Source organism: Aquarana catesbeiana, linkage group LG03 (assembly GCF_042186555.1).
Source record: "Aquarana catesbeiana isolate 2022-GZ linkage group LG03, ASM4218655v1, whole genome shotgun sequence".
Classification (NCBI taxonomy): domain Eukaryota; kingdom Metazoa; phylum Chordata; class Amphibia; order Anura; family Ranidae; genus Aquarana; species Aquarana catesbeiana.
Genome location: NC_133326.1, coordinates 715,649,821 through 715,661,736, shown reverse-complemented (window position 1 = coordinate 715,661,736; position 11,916 = coordinate 715,649,821).

The following is an 11,916-nucleotide window of genomic DNA, read 5'->3' as shown; positions in this document are numbered from 1 at the left end:
CATTATCAGCTCCTCCATCTTCGTCATTACCACTGGAGACAACTACGCTGCGGCTTGGGGAACATGAATGCCAATTTGTCTACCAGTGTTCCTCCCTCTCTCTAGGCTCATGTTCTTGTCATCTTCAACCTCAGAACCAACATCTGAATCCAGTAATGGCTGGGCATCACCAAGGGGCAAGTGGCTTATGCTGTGGTCAAATAACTCAGCTGATTCCTCAATGGCTGATGCTGGGCTATGGCAGGAATAGATGCGGACAAGGAGGCAGGTTTATCCACTCTGGCAACTTAAGGGGACTGCACACTTGTCTCTGCTTGTGGGACAGAGGATGAGGAGGATGAGGAAGGTTTAGTAAGCCAGTCCACCACCTCCTCTGAATGCTGTGGCTGGATAGCACGGGCAAACTCACTAAAAAGAGGAAATGATGCCCTGCCTGAAGACTGACCAACACGTCCACCTTTGCTTGTGGACACATTTGTTGCTGGCCCCCTTACAGTGCCAAGGGAACGTCTGCTTCTCCTTGTTGTCCTCCCAGACATTATTGGGAGGGAGGGGGCGGTTCTTATAAGCAAATGTAAAGAAGAAGTTGAAATCTGTACGTAGATGCACTTTAATCAATGTAAAGAGGTGTTTGGTGCACTTTAATTTAAGTACTCACACTACACAGACACACTCCACGGATACAATATAATATACTGCAATATAATGCGCCAAACATACAGTGACACACAGAACTATATGGCGTTATACTGGCAGTAAAGCACACAAAACTATATGGCGTTAAACTGGCAGTAATGCACACAGAACTGTATGGTGTTAAACTGGCAGTAACGCACACACAAAACGATATGGCATTAAACTGGCAGTAACGCACACAAAACGATATGGTGTTAAACTGGCAGTAATGCACACAGAACTATATGGAGTTAAACTGGCAGTAACGCACGCAAAACGATATGGCGTTAAACTGGCAGTAACGCACATAAAACGATATGGCGTTAAACTGGCAGTAATGCACACAGAAATATATGGCGTTAAACTGGCAGTAATGCACACAGAAGTAAATAGCTTTAAACTGGCAGTAACGCACAAAACTATATGGCATTAAACTGGCGGTAACGCACACAGAACTATATGCTGTTAAACTGGCAGTAACGCACACAGAACTATATGGCGTTAAACTGGCAGTAACGCATGCAAAACTATATGGCGTTAAACTGGCAGTAACGCACACAGAACTATATGGCGTTAAACTGGCAGTAACGCACACAAAATGATATGGCTTTAAACTGGCAGTAACGCACACAGAACTATATGGAGTTAAACTGGCAGTAACGCACGCAAAGCGTTATGTCATTAAACTGGCAGTAACGCACGCTAAACTACATGGCATTAAACTGGCAGTATCGCACACAAAACGGTATGGCGTTAAACTGGCAGTAATGCACACAGAGCTATATGGCGTTAAACTTGCAGTAACGCACGCAAAACTATATGGTGTTAAACTGGCAGTAACGCACACAGAAGTAAATGGCGTTAAACTGGCAGTAACGCACACAGAAGTAAATGGCGTTAAACTGGCAGTAACGCACACAGAAGTAAATGGCGTTAAACTGGCAGTAACGCAATCAAATAGGCGGTTTTGAACCGTCACTACACTGACGCATTCTGAACTGTCCCTAATTTAGCTATACACTAATGTCAAAATTACTGACAAGGTCTCACTACACTACACTGAAACCAGTTAATGTTTATGACATTCCTTGATTAGGGTTTTTTTTTTTTGAGAAGATTTCACGTTGGGTTTGGTGACTCGAAAGTTAAGATTCACCAAACCATTCACTGGGTGTACTGTCACTTAGGAGTCGGTTTGGACTCCCTTGTTATTTAATAATATAAAAAATCTCCCCCCCCCCCCCCCCCCCTTCTTCACTGATATAGAGGTGTAAGGACTGACTGCTGAACTGAGGTATACTAGACATGTGCACACTGAAATATTTTGTTTCGTTTTTGTCTGAAAAATAAATTTATTCAGTTACTCCCGAAATTCGTTTTTATTTATTTTGTTTCGTTAAAAAATGCATTCTTCCAAAAATCCTAAATAATTAAGGTCGAATCTGTCATTAAAGGCTTATGGTGTCTGTCGAATGTTCTAAGAAGAATCGACAGAGCAGCTAAACTGTACGACGCCGTAATCGTACATTTCCGGTCGAATGTTCCGCCTACAAGCTATAGTAGAATTCTAATGTTGTATTAATATTATTATTATTATTATTACTAGTCAACCAACATTAGAATTCTTCTATAGCCTATGGGCAGAGCATTAGACCATAAATGTCCGCTCGCGGCGACTGTTTCGTGGAATCTTTTCTCTCTATGTCGAATAAGCTTGGACTAATAAAGTTAGGTTAGGTACATTCGACCTTTTTTGCTATTGTCTCTATAATGTCAAATCTTTCTCTCTATGTTGAATCTTTTCTCTCTATGTAGAATAATCTTGGACTAATAGAGTTAAGGTTAGGCACATTCGACCACAGGTTCAATGGACACAGATCACTATTGTCAGCGTCATGTTGAATCTCCTATCTATATCAAACTGTTGTCGCAAGGAAAACTAAAATAAAGCATTTGTTTATGTCGGATCTTTCGGTTTTTGGATTCTGCACGTTCAACGATAACGAAAATACCCGAAATTCAGACGAAAATGCATTCGGACGAAAACTAATGCACATGTCTAAGGGATACTATGAACCTGAACAGTCAGGGAGGCTGGAAAGTTTGGGTACCTTAACTGAGGATGTGTATGTTAACCACTTCAGCCCCGGAAGGATTTACCCCCTTCCTGACCAGAGCACTTTTTACAATTTGGCACTGCGTCGCTTTAACTGCTAATTGCGCGGTCATGCAATGCTGTACCCAAACGAAGTTTGCGTCCTTTTCTTCCCACAAATAGAGCTTTCTTTTGATGTATTTGATCACCTCTGCCATTTTTATTTTTTGCGCTATACACGGAAAAAGACCGAAAATTTTGAAAAAAAATTATATTTTCTACTTTTTGTTCTAAAAAAAATCCAATAAACTCAATTTTAGTCATACATTTAGGCCAAAATGTATTCGGCCACATGTCTTTGGTAAAAAAAATGTCAATAAATATATATTTATTGGTTTGCGCAAAAGTTATAGCGCCTACAAACTAGAGTACATTTTCTGGAATTTACACAGCCTTTAATTTATGACTGCCTATGTCGTTTCTTGAGGTGCTAAAATGGCAGGGCAGTACAAAACCCCCACAAATGACCCCATTTTGGAAAGTAGACACCCCAAGGAAATTGCTGAGAGGCATGTTGAGCCCATTGAATATTCATTTTTTTTTGTCCCAAGTGATTGAATAATGACAAAAAAAAAAAAATTACAAAAAGTTGTCACTAAATGATATATTGCTCACACAGGCCATGGGCATATGTGGAATTGCACCCCAAAATACATTTAGCTGCTTCTCCTGAGTATGGGGATACCACATGTGTGGGACTTTTTGGGAGCCTAGCCGCATACGGGGCCCCGAAAACCAATCACTGCCTTCAGGATTTCTAAGGGCGTAAATTTTTGATTTTACTCCTCACTACCTATCACAGTTTTGAAGGCCATAAAATGCCCAGATGGCATAAACCCCCCCCCCCCCAAATGACCCCATTTTGGAAAGTAGACACCCCAAGCTATTTGCTGAGAGGCATGGTGAGTATTTTGCAGCTCTCATTTGTTTTTGAAAATTAAGAAAGACAAGAAAAAAAATTTTTTTTTTCTTTTTTCAATTTTCAAAACTTTGTGACAAAAAGTGAGGTCTGCAAAATACTCACTGTACCGCTCAGCAAATAGCTTGGGGTGTCTACTTTCCAAAATGGGGTCATTTGGGGGGGGTTTGTGCCACCTGGGCATTCCATGGCCTCCGAAACTGTGATAGGCAGTCAAGAGGGAAATCAAAATGTACGCCCTTAGAAAGCCTGAAGGCGGTGGTTGGTTTTCGGGGTCCCGTGCGCGGCTAGGCTCCAAAAAAGTCCCACACATGTGGTATCCCCGTACTCAGGAGAAGCAGCAGAATGTATTTTGGGGTGTAATTTTACATATTCCCATGGCATGTTTGAGCAATATATCATTTAGTGACAACTTTGTGCAAAAAAAAAAAAAAATCTGTCTCTTTCCCGCAACTTGTGTCACAATATAAAATATTCCATGGAGTCGACATGCCTCTCAGCAAATAGCTTGGGGTGTCTACTTTCCAAAATGGGGTCATTTGGGGGGGGTTGAACTGTCCTGGCATTTTATGCACAACATTTAGAAGCTTATGTCACACATCACCCACTCTTCTAACCAACTGAAGACAAAGCCCTTTCTGACACTTTTTGATTACATGAAAATTTTTTTTTTTTTTTGCAAGAAAATTACTTTGAACCCCCAAACATTATATATTTTTTAAAGCAAATGCCCTACAGATTAAAATGGTGGGTGTTTCATTTTTTTTTTTCACACAGTATTTGCGCAGCGATTTTTCAAACGCATTTTTTGGGGAAAAAACACACTTTTTTAAATTTTAATGCACTAAAACACACTATATTGCCCAAATGTTTGATGAAATAAAAAAGATGATCTTAGGCCGAGTACATGGATACCAAACATGACATGCTTTAAAATTGCGCACAAACGTGCAGTGGCAACAAAATAAATACATTTTTAAAAGCCTTTACAGGTTACCACTTTAGATTTGCAGAGGAGGTCTACTGCTAAAATTACTGCCCTCGATCTGACCGTCGCGGTGATACCTCACATGCATGGTGCAATTGCTGTTTACATTTGACGCCAGACCGACGCTTGCGTTCGCCTTAGCGCGAGAGCAGGGGGGACAGGGGTGCTTTTTTTTTTTTTTTTTTTTTCTTTATTTTTTTTTGCTTTTTTATCTTATTTTTAAACTGTTCCTTTCATTTTTTTTTTTTATTATTTTTATTGTTATCTCAGGGAATGTAAATATCCCCTATGATAGCAATAGGTAGTGACAGGTACACTTTTTTGAAAAAATTGGGGTCTATTAGACCCTAGATTTCTCCTCTGCCCTCAAAGCATCTGACCACACCAAGATCGGTGTGATAAAATGCTTCCCCAATTTCCCAATGGCGCTATTTACATCCGGCGAAATCTAAGTCATAAAATGCTCGTAGCTTCCGGTTTCTTAGGCCATAGAGATGTTTGGAGCCACTCTGGTCTCTGATCAGCTCTATGGTCAGCTGGCTGAATCACCGGCTGCATTTTCAGGTTCCCTGTTGAGACAGGAGAGCCAGAGAAAAACACGGAAGACGGTGGGGGGGGGGGGCATTCCCTCCCACTGCTTGTAAAAGCAGTCTAGAGGCTAATTAGCCACTAGGATTGCTTTTACATGAAAGCCGACCGCTGGCTGAAAAGAATGATACCAAGCTACCTAAACCTGCAGGCATCATTCTGGTATAACCACTCAAAGTCGTGAATGGCGTACCTGAAGACAAAAAAATGGTTAACAATAAAGCACAGTAAACGGTAAAGTATAAAAAATTACATACCTGAAAAGCAAACATGATAAAACATAATAACAATAAAACATTGCAGAATAGAATACAGTAAAAAAGAGCAGAACAATAGAGAGAGAGAACAATAAAACGACAACTATTTTTTTTTATTTTATATTTTTGTTTGGTTTTTTTTTGTTTTTTTTTTTTTTACACTTTTTTGTAACTGTAACTTTTATAACTGTAACTGGTTCTAGGTTCGGGTCTCTCAAAATGCGATGGCATTTTGGGAGACCCTGTGAAAGTGTGCCTAGTCTGTACAATGCTGTACCCTACGCTAATACTCAACTAGTGAATGGTAGCGTTCAAAACATTCACCAATGCAAAGACCAGGATTATCAGGACAGGAGGGACAATAATAGCGGGTGTCACGCCTATATCCGCGCTTGCTGCAGACACAACATCTTTTTTGGGGGGGTTCGTTGGGTAGGGGTACTCGGGATAAAGAAAATGCCTAATACAGCGATCAGAAAAATGATCGCTTAGCGACACTGGTGACAGGGGGTGATCAAGGGGTTAAAACTTTATTAGGGGGGGTTAGGGGGGTACCCTAGACCTAAAGGGGGCTAACAGTAACTGTTCTAACACAGTAACTGTCACAAACTGACACCATGCAGTAATCAGAAAAAAAACAAAAAACAAAAAAAAAACCTGCTTGGTGTCAGTGTGACAGGGAGGGGTAATCGGGGGGGGATCGGGGGTGTAATGTGTGCCTGGCATGTTCTACTGTGTGTGTGTGTGTTGGTGCACTCACTCACATTACAGTATTCTCTCCTCGGCGCCGGAACGGAAAATGCCGAGCCGAGGAGAGATGACATAATTTCCTCTGCCTCTGTGTACAATACAGAGGCAGGGAAATGATTTGATTGGCCAGGAGCGATCGCGAGGGGGGGCCACGAATGGATGGCCTCCCCCTCACCACCGATCGCCGGGGAGGATTTGCCGACCGCCGCAGGCACCGGGGGGGGGTCCGATCGGACCCCCCACCCGCGGGCAGGCAAGGACGTACCTGTAAGCCCTTTTGCCTGCCCGTGCCGCTCTGAGGACGTATATAGTCGTGCGGCGGTCGGCAAATGGTTAATATAGGAAGTGGTTCCTCCTTTTTTTTCCTGTTTTTGTAATTTATTTATTTATTTATTTTCTCTCTTCTCTCTTCTTATTTTTCTACTTTTGAATAGAATACTTTGAGATGTTTATATAAAATCTTTGATATTTTTCAAATGTTATATATGGATATATGTCTTGGTTTTTATTTAATAGTTAAAGTGAATCTCAGTAAAATAAAAAAATGAATAACACTCACCATCCCTGTGGTAGGACAACCACAGCTTTGCTTCCCCAACGGTCAGTAGCACTTCATCTCATCCAAAAGTTTAGGGACACCTCCCATGACAGGAGACCCCTCAACACTCCACACCTCTAGGCCAGTGTTTCTCAACTCAAGTCCTCAAGGCACGCCAACAGGTCATGTTTTCAGGCCTTCCATTATTTTGCACAGGTGATTTGATCAGTTTCACTGCCTTAGTAATTACCACAGCCGTTTTATCAGAGGGGAAATCCTGAAAAACTTGACCTGTCAGGACGCCTTGAGGACTGGAGTTGAGAAACACTGCTCTAGGCCCTAAGGCCTGAGGCCTAGATAATTGTATCACACAGACATCCTCCCAGGGAAAGTCCCTGGAGGGAAAGAGCAAGAGCAGGAAGTGACTCCCAACATGCATAGCAAGCTCCCCAGGCCTGCTGATTGGCCAGGTATTAAATATCTATAATGTGCAGTAATATCTCTAGCACAGCCTGCTGGAAAACACTCACACAACATGTAAATAAACAAACAAAAGAAAGCAGCGCTGTGATTTGAAATATAAATAAATCACAAATAGTGAATAGTGATAAATAAAAGTCCAAAACAATCAAGTGCCAAATAAAGTCCAATAGGTGAAAGGAAATCTTCAAAGTGCAATGGATAAACCGGGCAACTGAGCCCCTTGATAGGCAAATAAGGTGGAACTGGATGGACCTTCACCACACCACAGTGTTAAGTATAAAATGGGCGCTTACCAAATGGCAAGCTTAAAGAGCTTGTGACCTTAACCCGGTCGGGGCCTTTCTTGAGAAGGGGACACCGTTTGGACACTTCCTCAGACCGTGGATGGCTCACTATCCTCCGCAAAGGAAACCAGGATGCAGGGAAAGGCTATGCCCATAACCTGGAGTTAATCTCACAAACAATGCCCCGAAAAAGAAGGAAGAGCAACATAGCGTAATCCTGGATGGATATTTATTTAAAAGACTTTAAAATTACACTTACAGTGTGTTGAATAAAAACAGCATGGAAAGCCGGCCGGCTAGCACGAACACCCGTCCTACAGTCGGCCGGCTAGCACGAACACCCGTCCTACAGACGGTGGATACGGCACGTCAGCACGTCAGCACGCCCAACATACGTTTCGTCACACTTCTGACGTCGTCTGGGGCACGGACGACGTCAGAAGTGTGACGAAACGTACGTCGGGCGTGCTGACGTGCTGACGTGCCGTATCCACCGTCTGTAGGACGGGTGTTCGTGCTAGCCGGCCGACTTTCCATGCTGTTTTTATTCAACACACTGTAAGTGTAATTTTAAAGTCTTTTAAATAAATATCCATCCAGGATTACGCTATGTTGCTCTTCCTTCTTTTTCGGGGCATTGTTTGTGAGATTAACTCCAGGTTATGGGCATAGCCTTTCCCTGCATCCTGGTTTCCTTTGCGGAGGATAGTGAGCCATCCACGGTCTGAGGAAGTGTCCAAACGGTGTCCCCTTCTCAAGAAAGGCCCCGACCGGGTTAAGGTCACAAGCTCTTTAAGCTTGCCATTTGGTAAGCGCCCATTTTATACTTAACACTGTGGTGTGGTGAAGGTCCATCCAGTTCCACCTTATTTGCCTATCAAGGGGCTCAGTTGCCTGGTTTATCCATTGCACTTTGAAGATTTCCTTTCACCTATTGGACTTTATTTGGCACTTGATTGTTTTGGACTTTTATTTATCACTATTCACTATTTGTGATTTATTTATATTTCAAATCACAGCGCTGCTTTCTTTTGTTTGTTTATTTACTGTTTAATGTGTGTATCTCACATATAAGCGGCTGCTCTTCTTTTCAATTGTTTGTCATTTGTTTACTTACTTGATTGCTCATTGTTTACATCATATAGCGCGGTGATTCCCTCTTTTATTTACTCACACAACATGTGACTGAGAATAATCACTGGACACTAATGCCCCGTACACACGGTCGGATTTTCCGAAGGAAAATGTGTGATAGGACCTTGTTGTCGGAAATTCCGACCGTGTGTGTGCTCCATCACACATTTTCCATCGGATTTTCCGACACACAAAGTTTGAGAGCAGGAGATAAAATTTTCCGACAACAAAATCCGTTGTCGGAAATTCCGACCATGTGTACACAAATCCGACGGACAAAGTGCCACGCATGCTCAGAATAAATAAAGAGATGAAAGCTATTGGCCACTGCCCCGTTTATAGTCCCGACGTACGTGTTTTACGTCACCGCGTTTAGAACGATCGGATTTTCCGACAACTTTGTGTGACCGTGTGTATGCAAGACAAGTTTGAGCCAACATCCGTCGGAAAAAATCCTAGGATTTTGTTGTCGGAATGTCCGAACAAAGTCCGACCGTGTGTGCGGTGCATTAGACTGGTTTCACACTAAAAGCGCCAGCCGGTAGCGCTAAAGCGACACTCGTTTTCGGCGGCTAGCAGGGCGGTTTTAAGCCTAAGAAAGGGTCAAAAACTCCTGTTGCTTTTCAGGCGCTTTGAAAAGCGTTGCCAATTCATTCCAATGGGCAGGGCGTTTTGGGAGCGCTAAATACATCGCTCCCAACCAGCCCCAAAGATGCTGCTTGCAGGATTTTTCAGAACGTCCCACAAGTGCATCGCCCAGGTGGGAAAAGACACACTGGAATGTGAATGGCGCCTGCAAATCTCCTGTAAAGCGCCTCTTCTGTCACTCCAGTGTGAAAGCCCGAGGGCTTTCACACTGGAGCGGGGCGCTTGCTGGACGTTAAGACCCCTTTCACACTGGAGACGTTTTTTAAGCGTTTTAGCGCTAAAAATAGCGCCTGTAAAGCGCCTGAAAAAAGCCTCAGCTGCAATCCCAGTATGAAAGCCCGAGTGCTTTCACACTGGGGCGCTGTGCTGGCAGGACATCAAAAAAAGTCCTGCAAGCAGCTTCTCTGCAGCGCTGTAGATGCGGTGAATACACCGATCCTAAAGCGCCCCTGCCCATTGAAATCAATGGGCAGCGGCGCAGAGCAGTGCTTTGCGGGCAGTTTTAACCCTTTTTCGGCCTCTAGCTGGGGTTAAAAGCTCCCCACTAGCGGCCGAAAAGCGCTGCAAAAGCCAACGCCCAGGCGCTGGCACTGTGAAAGTGCCCTAAAAAAAGTCCTGCAAGCAGCATCTTTGAGGCGCTTTAGGAGAGGTGTATACACTGCTCCTAAAGCGCCACTGCCCATTGAAATCAATGGGCAGTGGCGCTTTGAGGGCGCTATTAACCCTTTATTCGGCTGCTAGTGGGGGTTAAAAGCACCCCTCTAAAACGACGGTAAAGCGCCGCTAAAACTAACGGCGCTTTACCGCCGACGCCTCCGCGCCTCAGCGTGAAAGTGCCCTTACACATCACAATATACAACAAAAAGAGTTTAGGAAATCACTACATCCCTACACAGTAAACATGGAAGTCTATGTGCTTGCTCCTTGAACAATTGTTCTACCTGTAGCCCCTCTACACCCCGACTCCCCCTCCGGAAGTAGATAGTGCCATCCAGGAGTGTGCAGAGAGCTGACATTCAATTCTCTGGGGGAAATCCTGGCTTTGTTTGTGGGATTGTGAAGAATGGGCACCAGTCACTTATAGATAAAAACCAGACATGTGCAGGATGAAAAAATTCGTTTAGTTTAGTTTTAGTTTCGTTCGATTCGTTATTTAACTAAATTCGTTTAGTTAAATTCGTTGCATTCATTACATTCGTTTTCGGAATTTGTTTCGTTTCGTATTCGAATTCGAAAAAATTCGACCCGCATTCGAAAAAATTCGACCGTATTCGAAAAAACTATCAAATTCGAAAAAATTCTAACACATTCGAAAAAAAGCTGTCAAATTCGAAAAATTCTACCACATTCGAAAAAAACTATCAAATTCGAAAAATTCTAACAATTCGAAAAAAACTATCAAATTCGAAAAAATTCTACCACATTCGAAAAAAACTGTCAAATTCGAAAAATTCTACCACATTCGAAAAAACTGTCAAATTCGAAAAAATTCTACCACATTCAAAAAAAACTATCAAATTCAAAAAAATTTTACTACATTCGAAAAAAATATCAAATTCGAAAAAATTCTACCACATTCGAAAAAAAACTGTCAAATTCGAAAAAATTTCTACCACATTCGAAAAAAACTATAAAATTCGAAAAATTCTAACACATTTGAAAAAACTATCAAATTCGAAAAAATTCTACCACATTCGAAAAAAACTGTCAAATTCGAAAAATTCTAACACATTCGAAAAAATATCAAATTCGAAAATATTCTACCACATTCGAAAAAAAACTGTCAAATTCGAAAAATTTCTACCACATTCGAAAAAAACTGTCAAATTCGAAAAAATTCTACCACATTCGAAAAAAACTGTCAAATTCGAAAAAATTCTACCACATTCGAAAAAACTGTCCAAATTCGAAAAATTCTACCACATTCAAAAAAACTATCAAATTCAAAAAAAATTTTACTACATTCGAAAAAAATATCAAATTCGAAAAAATTCTACCACATTCAAAAAAAAAACTGTCAAATTTGAACAATTTCTACCACATTCGAAAAAAACTATAAAATTTGAAAAAATTCTACAGCAATTTGAAAAAAACAATAACTGAATTTAAAAAGTAAACATATGTTATATATATATATGTATATATATATATATATATATAAATATATATATATATATATATATATATATATATATATATATATTATATATATATTATGTATATATATATAATATACACATACACACACACATATATATATATATAAACCATCTTCCGAAATTTGAATTTCTTATAAAATGAATTCGAATTTGATAGGAAAAGATAGAAAACAGAATAGAAGAAAATATAATATATATATTAATTTTCTTCTATTCTGTTTTCTATCTTTTCTATTCAAATTTGAATTCATTCTATACGAAATTCAAACTTCAGAAACCATGTACCGAAATTCGAATTTCGTATCAGAATGAATTCGAATTGAAAAGACTATTACAGA